The following is a 12,495-nucleotide window of genomic DNA, read 5'->3' on the forward strand; positions in this document are numbered from 1 at the left end:
CATTAGCTGCTATCTTAACCAGAAGGAACACGCGCCAATATAAAAAACGCACGTGCAGAAGACACATTAGAATGGAATCATGGAATTAGCATCACACGATGAAAATAAAATGCTCGTTTGTAGCATCGCCAAAAGTTGTCAGGATCGGGATCATTTTGAGTCCATTTGGTTGAAAACTCGGACCGGAAATACCCGTGGACAGAGTTCAGGATCCACGCGGGACGTTTAAACTCAAAATTCAAATAGTGTGACGTCAGAAGGGAGCCAGCCAACAGGATACTGGGAAATACATGAACTCCAGGTCCATAAAGGTCCAGGAAAGAGTCACCCGGACCGTTGAAGGAACCAAAAGAAACCAAGTTCCAGAAAGTGGAAACGCGACTTGACACGAGAGGGTATTTTAGCCTGTTGCAGTACACTCCGGGTCCTCTAGGTGGCACCAGTGTACCACACACCCGCACAGAGGCACGCACGCACACGTGGGGCACGTCTACATGGAAATGTGCACGTATTAACAAGTCAAAAGCATAGATTAAAGGAGATTACAGGATAGCAATGACCATAATCAGGAACTAAAAGCTTAAAACCTATATGTAAAATATAATACATAATAATAACATAATACAACAAGCAACAAACGAGTGTGAATAAAAATAGTTGAACAAATTCATCATGAGAAGCACATCGATGGACACCAACCAGCCGACGAGGCCAGATTCTGATTGTTGTGTTTTATTGATATTCTTCTCTCCAAATGTAACATTTCTGGACCCTGAGACTCATGAAAACACTAAAATAGGCACACGTGTCAGTTCTCATGAAAGATTTGATATTACGAAGTTTGGAAATGAGCAGAAGTCACATTTCCACTGCAGGAATCCTTGGTAAATATTGGGCCAGGAACTTTACAGGAACCGGGCCTCTCACCTGGCCCTCTCCATGGTCCTGTCTCCACTCCCGGTAGGACCCCTCAGCTCCTGAGGCACCGCTGAGGGGTGACGTTAGATGGTGTCCTACAGCTCCGTGACCTAACAGCGCTGCCCATGTGTGTATGAGTGTGTGAGTGTGTGTGTGTGAGCATGTATGTGTGTATGAGTGTGTGTGTGTGTGAGCATGTATGTGTGTATGAGTGTGTGAGTGTGTGTGTGTGTGTGTGAGCATGTATGTGTGTATGAGTGTGTGTGTGAGCATGTATGTGTGTGTGAGCATGTGTGTGTGTGTGTGTGAGCATGTGTGTGTGTATGAGTGTGTGAGTGTGTGTGTGAGCATGTATGTGTGTGATTGTGTCTGTGTGTGTGTGTGTGAGCATGTATGTGTGTGTGATTGTGTCTGTGTGTGTGTGTGTGTGAGCATGTATGTGTGTGATTGTGTCTGTGTGTGTGTGTGTGTGAGCATGTATGTGTGTGATTGTGTCTGTGTGTGTGTGTGTGTGTGTGAGCATGTATGTGTGATTGTGTGTGTGTCCTCTGATAAACAGACACTGGATTGTGTCCATCCTCTTCCTTTGTTGGGTTTAAACTCCATCTGTTTCTGGTCCCTGGACAGTTCCAGGATTCTCCAGGACCTTCCAGGACCTATCTGAAGTGTCATTGACCAGAGGTAGCCAGGAAACATCAAAGCACAAAAGAGCCAATGAGAGGGGAGGCTGTCATGTGATCACGGGAGCAGCGTGGGAGGTCACACAGGTGTCAAACTGGGTTTGAAACCTGCTGAGGACAACACAACTGAAGGTTGTGTATCTGTGTATTAATGTGTGAGCGTGTGGATGTGTAACTAAACGTGCACATCTGTGTGTGTATATCTGTGTTTCTGTGGTTAATGGTGTTACTGTGTGTGTGTGTGTGTGTGTGTGTGTGTGTTGTGTGTGTGTGTGGTGTGTGTGTGTGTGTGTTAATCTCACAGACTGGTGATGGAGCAGCCAACAGATGAGATTAGAACCCTCTGAGGGAATTCTGTTGGATCATCTGGGTGGAGATGGAGAACATTGAGGAGGCCGACTGCAGCACACGAGATCCTCTTTTTGTGTGTGTGTGTGTGTGTGTGTATGTGCGTGTGTGTATCTGTGTGTGTGTGTGTGTGTATAAATCCTGGTGCTTGTCTGAGAGCCACACAGAACCATCAAGCAACTTTAGTTGTGTTTTAAATAAACATTATTCTGACCTGGGTTCTGGGTTCTGGGTTCTGGTTCTCCTCATAGAACCTTTGCTAATGTGTGATAAGCGGTTGCCATGCCAACTGCATTCACACCCCACTGAACAAAATTTCAACACAGACAATCCATTAGAGACATGCTAACATTAGCCGCTAACAGCTCCTGTCTGAGACCATCTCCTCCACCCCCCCCCCCCTTTCTCAGGTGGGCATTTAATTAAGTCCTGTCAGAGATTGGTGGGGTTCAATCTGAGCCCGGTAATAACCTGTGATGTCATTAACGAGTCTTACAGCAGATTAACAGTCAGGCAGTTGTTCAGCAAGCGGAACCACCAGCAGGTTCCCCTGGTTCTGCTGCTCCATCAGCGGCCTCCATCAACATCCCATCCTGTCCCGACAACAGAGGGACGGGTCGCCGTCCCGACAACAGAGGGACGGGTCGCCGTCCCGACAACAGAGGGACGGGTCGCCGTCCCTACAACAGAGGGACGGGTCACCGTCGCTACAACAGAGGGACGGGTCACCGTCCAGCTGGACACGGGACACTTTACCTGATGTGTCCCGACAGGCTGATGGCTCAGAGAATCCTGCTCTGTTGCTGGTTCCTCTTAAAACGTGAAATATGATTGACCCCCAGCACACACACACACACACACACACCACACACACACACACACACACACACACCTGATCAAACATCTGCTTTAATGAGCTCTTCTTATTACCTCGTTAGCTCATTAAGGTGGGAGGAGTCATTAAAGAGGCAAAACTGACCAGCCTCTGGACAAAAGCTCCTCTCTCACACACACACACACACACACACAAATTCTCCATTTTTCATTTTATGGATGTCATTAATACCATCAAGGGAACCCTAAAGACCTGACTGACAGACTCTCTCTCTCTCTCTCTCTCTCACACACAGACACAGACACAGACACAGACACACACACACACACACACTCACACTCACATGTTGACCTTTAAAGTGACAGTAGGATTCCTATCAAGAGATCCAGAACCAGGAGATCTGGGCTGATCATCCTCATCAACAACATCTGGTTCAGGTTCAGCTGATCTATCTACCACAGAACATCCACACTTCTTTCCAATAAATAAAACCATACTATCCTCGACCATAATCCAGATGAGTCCTGTTGTGATTTAGTAATAAATTGTCACTAATGCTGGTGAAGGCTGTCAGGAATCCAGCTCTCATCCAGGCGGCGTCTTCAGGATCTGGGTGATGAATCCCTGATATTTATGTGGTGTGCTGGTGCACTGGTTCCTGCTCATTGGAGGTCACTTGCAGGACTTCCAGGACCCTCCTGGTCATCATGTGATGTTGGACCGCCCTGAGCCTGAGTCTCTACCAACAACTGGACAAACAACAAAGCTCATCCAGCACACTGGTGCACCGCTGTTGTCACAAGGCCCAACACGAGATATTTAGCACCTTCTCCCACTGCCTAGACCTGAACTGCCATCCTGAGGGCTCTGTCTGGGTGCAACCCCCTGCTGTGCACCATTTCACACTAGACAGTGATCAGCAGTGAGCAGTAATAAACTATAGTGAACAGCAGTGTATGCTAATGAACAACAGCTAACAGCAGTGACCAGTAGTGAGCAGTAATGAAGAGAACTGAACAGTAGTGATCAGTGGTGATCAGTAATGAAGAGTACAAAACAGTGGTGACCAGTAGTGATCAGTAATGAAGAGAACTGAACAATAGTGATCAGTAATGATGAGTACTGAACAGTAGTGATCAGTGGTGATCAGTAATGAAGAGTACAAAACAGTGGTGACCAGTAGTGATCAGTATGAAGAGAACTGAACAGTAGTGATCAGTAATGATGAGTACTGAACAGTGGTGACAAGTGTGATCAGTAATGAAGACTATGATCAGTAATGATGAGTACTGAACAGTAGTGATCAGTGGTGATCAGTAATGAAGCGTACTGAACAGTAGTGATCAGTAATGATGAGTACTGAACAGTGGTGACCAGTGGTGATCAGTAATGAAGAGTACTGAACAGCAGTGATCAGTGGTGATCAGTAATGAAGAGTACTGAACAGTAGTGATCAGTGGTGACCAGTAATGAAGAGTACTGAACAGTGGTGACCAGTAGTGATCAGTAATGAAGAGTACTGAACAGTAGTGATCAGTAATGAAGAGAACTGAACAGTAGTGATTAGTGGTGATCAGTGATGAAGAGTACTGAACAGTAGTGATCAGTAATGAAGAGAACTGAACAGTATTGATCAGTGGTGATCAGTAATGAAGAGTACTGAACAGTAGTGATCAGTTGTGATCAGTAATGAAGAGAACTGAACAGTAGTGATCAGTTGTGATCAGTAATGAAGAGAACTGAACAGTAGTGATCAGTGGTGATCAGTAATGAAGACTAGTGATCAGTAATGATGAGTACTGAACAGTAGTGATCAGTGGTGATCAGTAATGATGAGTACTGAACAGTAGTGATCAGTGGTGATCAGTAATGAAGAGTACTGAACAGTAGTTATCAGTAATGAAGACAACTGAACAGTAGTGATCAGTGGTGATCAGTAATGAAGAGTACTGAACAGTAGTGATCAGTGGTGATCAGTAATGAAGAGTACTGAACAGTAGTGAGCAGTTGTGATCAGTAATGAAGAGAACTGAACAGTAGTGATCAGTTGTGATCAGTAATGAAGAGAACTGAACAGTAGTGATCAGTGGTGATCAGTAATGAAGAGTACTGAACAGCAGTGATCAGTTGTGATCAGTAATGAAGAGAACTGAACAGTAGTGATCAGTGGTGATCAGTAATGAAGACTAGTGATCAGTAATGATGAGTACTGAACAGTAGTGATCAGTGGTGATCAGTAATGAAGCGTACTGAACAGTAGTGATCAGTAATGATGAGTACTGAACAGTGGTGACCAGTGTGATCAGTAATGAAGAGTACTGAACAGCATGATCAGTGGTGATCAGTAATGAAGAGAACTGAACAGTAGTGATCAGTAATGATGAGTACTGAACAGTGGTGACCAGTAGTGATCAGTAATGAAGAGTACTGAACAGTAGTGATCAGTGGTGATCAGTAATGAAGCGTACTGAACAGTAGTGATCAGTAATGATGAGTACTGAACAGTAGTGATCAGTGGTGATCAGTAATGAAGCGTACTGAACAGTAGTGATCAGTAATGATGAGTACTGAACAGTGGTGACCAGTGGTGATCAGTAATGAAGAGTACTGAACAGCAGTGATCAGTAATGATGAGTACTGAACAGTGGTGACCAGTAGTGATCAGTAATGAAGAGTACTGAACAGTAGTGATCAGTGGTGATCAGTAATGAAGCGTACTGAACAGTAGTGATCAGTAATGATGAGTACTGAACAGTGGTGACCAGTGGTGATCAGTAATGAAGAGTACTGAACAGTAGTGATCAGTGGTGACCAGTAATGAAGTACTGAACAGTGGTGACCAGTAGTGATCAGTAATGAAGAGTACTGAACAGTAGTGATCAGTAATGAAGAGAACTGAACAGTAGTGATCAGTGGTGATCAGTGATGAAGAGTACTGAACAGTAGTGATCAGTAATGAAGAGAACTGAACAGTAGTGATCAGTGGTGATCAGTAATGAAGCGTACTGAACAGTAGTGATCAGTGGTGATCAGTAGTGATCAGTAGTGATCAGTAATGAAGAGAACTGAACAGTAGTGACCAGTAGTGATCAGTAATGAAAAGTACTGAACAGTAATGATCAGTGGTGATCAGTAATGAAGAGTACTGAACAGTAGTGATCAGTGGTGATCAGTAATGAAGAGTACTGAACAGTAGTGATCAGTGGTGACCAGTAATGAAGAGTACTGAACAGTGGTGACCAGTAGTGATCAGTAATGAAGAGTACTGAACAGTAGTGATCAGTGGTGATCAATAATGAAGAGTACTGAACAGTAGTGATCAGTAATGAAGAGTACTGAACAGTAGTGATCAGTAATGAACAGTAGTGATCAGTGGTGATCAGTAATAAAGAGAACTGAACAGTAGTGATCAGTGATGATCAGTGGTGATCAGTGGTGATCAGTAATGAAGAGTACTGAACATTAGTGATCAGTAATGATGAGTACTGAACAGTAGTGATCAGTAATGAAGAGAACTGAACAGTAGTGATCAGTGGTGATCAGTAATGATGATTACTGAACAGTAGTGACCAGTAATGAAGAGTACTGAACAGTAGTGATCAGTGGTGATCAGTAATGAAGAGAACTGAACAGTAGTGATCAGTAATGAAGAGAACTGAACAGTAGTGATCAGTGGTGATCAGTAATGATGAGTACTGAACAGTAGTGATTAGTGGTGATCAGTAATCGTGAGTACTGAACAGTAGTGATCAGTAATGATGAGTACTGAACAGTAGTGATCAGTGGTGATCGGTGGTGACCAGTGGTGATCGGTGGTGATCAGTAATGAAGAGTACTGAACAGTAGTGATCAGTGGTGATCGGTGGTGATCAGTAATGATGAGTACTGAACAGTAGTGATCAGTGGTGATCGGTGGTGATCAGTAATAAAGGGTAATGAACAATAGTGAACAGTGGTGTAGAGTAGTGAATGGTGATGAGCAGCAGCAACAGTTGTTCACTGTTCATTTTAAAACACACAAATCTGGCTGAAGGCCATGAAATACAATCAAAATAATGTGTTGTTTTGTCATTATTGGCAAACAAAGCTCAACTAATCAGAGGTGTTGTTTACATTTAAAGTATCAAAACACTTCATGACAATTATGTGATTATATTATAATTAATTATATTATAATTACAGGATCATATATATATATATATGATACATATATATATATATATATATATTTATATATATTATAAAATACATAATAATCATGAACACCCTCATTTTATATCAATTAAATAAGCTTGAGGTGTTTTTTTAATGTTAACGAACAGCCCAGAAACATTTACAACATAAACACAATTAAATAATGAAACACTTCTAGTAAACACAGTGACTCATTAAGACACTTTGATGCGAACAGGCTGATGTTAAGGAGCATTTTGTTAAATACTTAAATGATAAGTGTGAAATTCAGCTGGTTAATCTCAAGGCCAGGCTCCGCCCACCCGATCTAACGAGCTCACAGAGCTAATTAAAGGTGATTTCACAATGGGAACAAAATGGTGGCGTCACAACAGCATCGTTGGGGAGATGACGATGATCACACACTCACACACACACACACATGCTCACACACAGACACACTCACCCCCCCCCACACACACACACTCACACACACACTCACACCCCCCCACACACACACCACACACACACACTCACACACACCCACACTCACCCCCCCCCAGACACACACTCACACAGACTCACACACACACCACACACACACACTCACACCCCCCTCACACACACACTCACACACACACACTCATAGTATTAGAGGCCAGGTGACCTCTGACCTCTGAAATGTCATCATGCTGGGTCAGAGTGGGCGTGGCTTCAGTGCCTTTGAACACAGTCAGACTCAGAGGATGAGAAATGTCAGTGCACATGTTTCCCAGTGTGACACGTTGTGAGTAACAGGCAGAACCTTCCCACCGTGGTCGCCCTGCAGGACCACCAGATAAACATGAACCATAAAGTTAGGACAGAAACACAACCTTAACATCTTCATCATCACTGTCATCATCTTCACCTTCTTGTCATTAATCCTGTGTTTGTCTACCTTTAGTTCACCTTTACTCACCTGCAGCCTCTGACAACACAGTGGTGATCACATGACTCCAGTTTGTGGGTTGGCTGGTGCTCCAGATATATTCACTTCTAGGTGTGAACGGTAACATTTTTAGCAGGAAGTGGTCGGTGTGGCTTCAGTTGTCCTCCAGCCCCCACCTGAACCTTCACACACACCTTTAGAGCTGTGAGGACCAGTTAAATATCCTTCCTTCACCAAATTGTCCTCAGTTTGCCACATAAACACAGGTCCTCTTACACACACACACACACACACACACACACACACACACACACACACACACACACACACACGATAGCATGATGATTGTGTCACATGTACAGTTGCACACACAGATGTAACAACATGCAGCCACAGGTGCACGTGCCCACATGCACACGCCCACAGGGCAGTGACCTGCTATTACTGAGGTTTTCTGCTTCACTGCAGTTTGGTAATGACGGTCATCCCCCGCCCCCCCCCCCCCCTCTCTCTCCTTCTCTCTCTCCTCTCCCTCCCCCTCTCTCTCCCCCTCTCTCCTCTCTCCCCCTCTCTCTCCCTCCACCTCCCTCTCTCTCCCCCTCTCTCCTCTCTCCCCGCTCTCTCTCACTCCACCCCCTCTCTCTCCTTCTCTCTCTCCTCTCCCCCCCTCTCTCTTACCCCCCTCTCCCTCCCCCTCTCTCCTCTCTCTCCCTCCACCTCCCTCTCTCTCCCCCTCTCTCTCCTCTCCCCCTCTCTCTCCCTCCACCCCCTCTCTCTTACCCCCCTCTCCCTCCCCCTCTCTCTCTCTCTCCTCTCCCCCTCTCTCTCTCTCTCCTCTCCCTCCCCCTCTCTCTCTCTCTTCCTCCCCCCTCTCTCTCCCCCTCTCTCTCTCTCTCCCCCTCTCTCTCTCTCTCTCCTCTCCTCCCCCCCCCTCTCTCCCTGCCTCTCCCCCCTCCCCCCCTGTGAACTAGTAATGTGTGGGTTGAGTATCTGAGTGACTGACATCAACCCTTAGAGAGAAAAAATGGCAGCTGGTGTGACAGAAGTGAGGGAACAAAATTAGAGATGAAAGAGAGCAAGTTCTGTCTCACACATGAACACACACATGAACACAAACAGACACACAGGAACACACACATGAACACACACATGAACACACAAACACACACATGAACACACACATGAACACACAGGAACACACACACAAATCCTGAACTTTCACTTGTGAATTTAATTGAGGGATTGCGAATCAGTGGGATTATTCTGGTTTCACTTCCTGTTTGGAGAGGAAGTGGACGTAAACAGTGGATCCGACTATTGTTCGGTCTCTATCAAACTTTGCCCCCCATCAGTCTTTATCTGCCCCCCCTCCCTCCCTCCCTCGCCACTCGTCTCTATTACTCTACATTAGCTCCCTCTCTCCTCTATTACCTCCCTCCTTCCTCCATTAGTAACACCTCAATCCTTCTATTACATTCACCAAGTTGGCCTCATAAATTTGCGGCGTTGCGGCGCTGCTCGCGCTGTTTGATAATGAACAGATCTGAGCTTAAATTCACATTACCTTTGTGATGTACTTCATGCTTGATCATATCAGATTTTATTAACGTCTCTGAATGGATTTCTGCTACTCTGCCCGTCCATCTCCGTCTGTCTGCTCGCCAACATCTCCTCCAACGAGTTCTTTGTCCTCTAAGGCTGCTCAAGGTCAGGGTCCAGCCTAGTTCCTGCCTATAGAAAAGCATGGAGGACAGTTCCTGAAGAGGCCAGATCAACTTCAGGGTGTTCTGAGCATGTTGGGATGTTCTCATGAAGAGGAAGAGCCACTGTTATCTGCACAAAAGGACGTTGTGCTGATAACCTGGAACCGCAATGTTCACGACTAGTTCAAGGTTGTAAAGACTGGTTATACTGGGAAATGTGTTACTGTTTTTAGGAGCATAAACAGGAAAATCAAAAGTTCTACACAATTATTCAAACCTTAAACTCATGGAGCAAAACAGCAGAGCAGATTAGCATCACAATGATCACAATCAGTGTCACATTCTCTACAAACCACCAATGATCTCAGCTTAGTTGGTTCAACTGGTCAAACACAACCGCAAGGTGCACAAACACACAACTGCCTGACTGTAGACACACAAATCAGGTTTAAGCACAATAAAAAGGCAGCAAAATGCACCAAGGCAGTGGCAATGAGAGGAGGAGTCGACAGAGAAGAAGGAGCAAGAGGGTTAGGGTTAGGGTTAGAGACATGAAGCAGGAATTCATGATGCTGACAGAGGGTCTAAACATCCAGCCAAAACTCATCTGCTGTCCAGTCAGTGATCAGGACAAGCGGAAAAACAAATGTGTCTACAAAACTAATCAACTTCTTCTTTTGTACTGTATCAGCTTTGTTGGTACTAGTTATTTGTGACATAACAGGTAACATGTAAATCTTTCCACATAGGGTTAGGGTAAGGGTTGGGGTCGGGGTCGGAGTTAGGGTTGGGGTTGGGGTTAGGGTTAGAGTTAGGGTTGGGGTTGGGGTTAGGGTTAGGGTTAGGGTTGGGGTCGGGGTCGGAGTTAGGGTTGGGGTTAGGTTAGAGTTAGGTTGGGTTGGGGTTAGGGTTGGGGTCGGGGTTGGGGTTGAGTTGGGGTTAGGGTTGGGGTTAGGGTTAGGGTTGGGGTTAGGGTTAGGGTTAGGATGAGGGTTAGGATGAAGGGTGGGAGAAGGTTAGGATTTGAAGTTAGGTTTAGGGTTAGGAGTGGAAGAAGGTTGGGTTAGGGTTAGGGTGAGAGGTTGGAGAAGGTTAGGGTTAGGGTTTGGGTTAGGGTTAGGGGTGGGAGAAGGTTGGGGTTAGGGTTAGAGGGTTAGGGTTGGGGTTAGGGGACAAAGGTGGCGTTGGAGTTGAGAGTGTCATAGGTTCAGTTGTTTACACCAGTTGTCAAAGATGAGAGCTGCTGTTGTGGGGGCCCAATTGATGTTGTCATTTGATGTAATGAAACTGTCATGTGGTATTGCAGATAGTACTGGGTAATATGTTTTCATGGCCTTGTTGTTTCGTTTCAGGTTGTCCTGTTGTTTCTGTGCTAACTGAGGGGAATAGTTAAGAATGGGAAAGTAGGTTTTTGATTTGGGGAAGGTCAGTTTGGCAGTGCGGAATAATGCCTTTAATTGTCTGAATGTTTGTCTTGGGTCTTGGTCTCTGTCATTAATTCCCACAGCGAAAACTACAATTTGGGTGTCCGGGTTAGACGGGGACTTTTCACAGACTTTTAAAAATTGATTTTGGCCTGTTTCGACCTGCATTGTGATGGGGTACATAGCTCAGTCAGATCCACCTGGGCACCAGCGGAGGGCAGTTGTGGAGAAGAGGGGACGATCTTGTCTGGTAAGGAAATGGAAACATTTGAGTGAGGACTATGTGTGATTGAATTAGGGTGCTGTGTATTGATAAGTGTGGTTGGCTGGTTGACTGGGTGGTGGATTTCCGTTGCTAGTGTGGGTGCTTTGGGTGTGGTTGAAGTTGTTTTATCAGGTTGGGTTGGGGTTGGGGTTGGGGTTGGGGTCGGGGTCAGGGTTAGGGTTGGGTTAGAGTTAGGGTTAGGGTTACATTCATGGTGGTCCACTCTGTCTGGTCTTAATCACAGAGAATTTACCAGGTGAGTTCATCTACATAGATGAGGCAAAGCTGAACCTCCTAAAATGAAGTGGAGGCAGAAATATCATTGGTCACAGGGCTAAGATCAATGTCCCAGGGTTAGGGTTAGCCTGGGGTATCGCCACCCTTTGTGCTGCGTTGCCTAGATTGGAATTCTCCTCCATGCAGCCAATATATGTCTCTGCCACACCTCTGCTCCACACCCACCGGTTGCTCCTTCCTAGCCTGGATATGAAGCACTCGCGCATGTGTTGCCAGATTATTCATTGCTTCATGCCTGCCTTTCCCTCTTTGTCTCAGCTCTGGTAAAGGCCACAGCCTTCCTTCTAACCCTAACCCTAACCCTAACCCTAACCCCTAACCCGAACCCGAACCCGCGAACCCGAACCCGAACCCGAACCCGAACCCGAACCCGAACCCGCGAACCCGAACCCGAACCCGAACCCGAACCCGAACCCCGAACCGAACCCGAACCCTAACCCGAACCCCGAACCGAACCCGAACCAGAACCCCAACCCGAACCCGAACCCCAACCCGAACCCGAACCCCAACCCGAACCCGAACCCCGAACCGAACCCGAACCCGAACCCGAACCCCAACCCGAACCCGCGAACCCGAACCCGAACCCGCGAACCCGAACCCGAACCAGAACCCCAACCCGAACCCGCGAACCCGAACCCGAACCCGAACCCCGAACCGAACCCGAACCCCAACCCGAACCCGAACCCGCGAACCCGAACCCGAACCAGAACCAGAACCAGAACCAGAACCAGAACCCGAACCCGAACCCCAACCCGAACCCGAACCCGAACCCGAACCCGAACCCCAACCCGAACCCGAACCCCAACCCGAACCCGAACCCGAACCCGAACCCCGAACCGAACCCGAACCCCAACCCGAACCCGAACCCCAACCCCAACCCTAACCCTAACCCGAACCCCGAACCCTAACCCGAACCCCGAA

General features: G+C 46.4%; 1 long non-coding RNA gene across 1 annotated transcript; it reads left to right on the top strand.

The window, feature by feature from the left end:
• Positions 1 to 168: 168 nt before the first annotated feature.
• On the top strand, positions 169 to 3,293 carry LOC130525327 (uncharacterized). The gene is made up of 3 exons (XR_008950460.1): positions 169 to 395; positions 1,546 to 1,730; positions 1,903 to 3,293. It is a non-coding gene; the product is annotated as an uncharacterized LOC130525327 (long non-coding RNA).
• The last annotated feature ends 9,202 nt before the right edge of the window (positions 3,294 to 12,495 follow it).

Source organism: Takifugu flavidus, chromosome 1, assembly GCF_003711565.1.
Source record: "Takifugu flavidus isolate HTHZ2018 chromosome 1, ASM371156v2, whole genome shotgun sequence".
NCBI classification, from domain to species: Eukaryota; Metazoa; Chordata; class Actinopteri; order Tetraodontiformes; family Tetraodontidae; genus Takifugu; species Takifugu flavidus.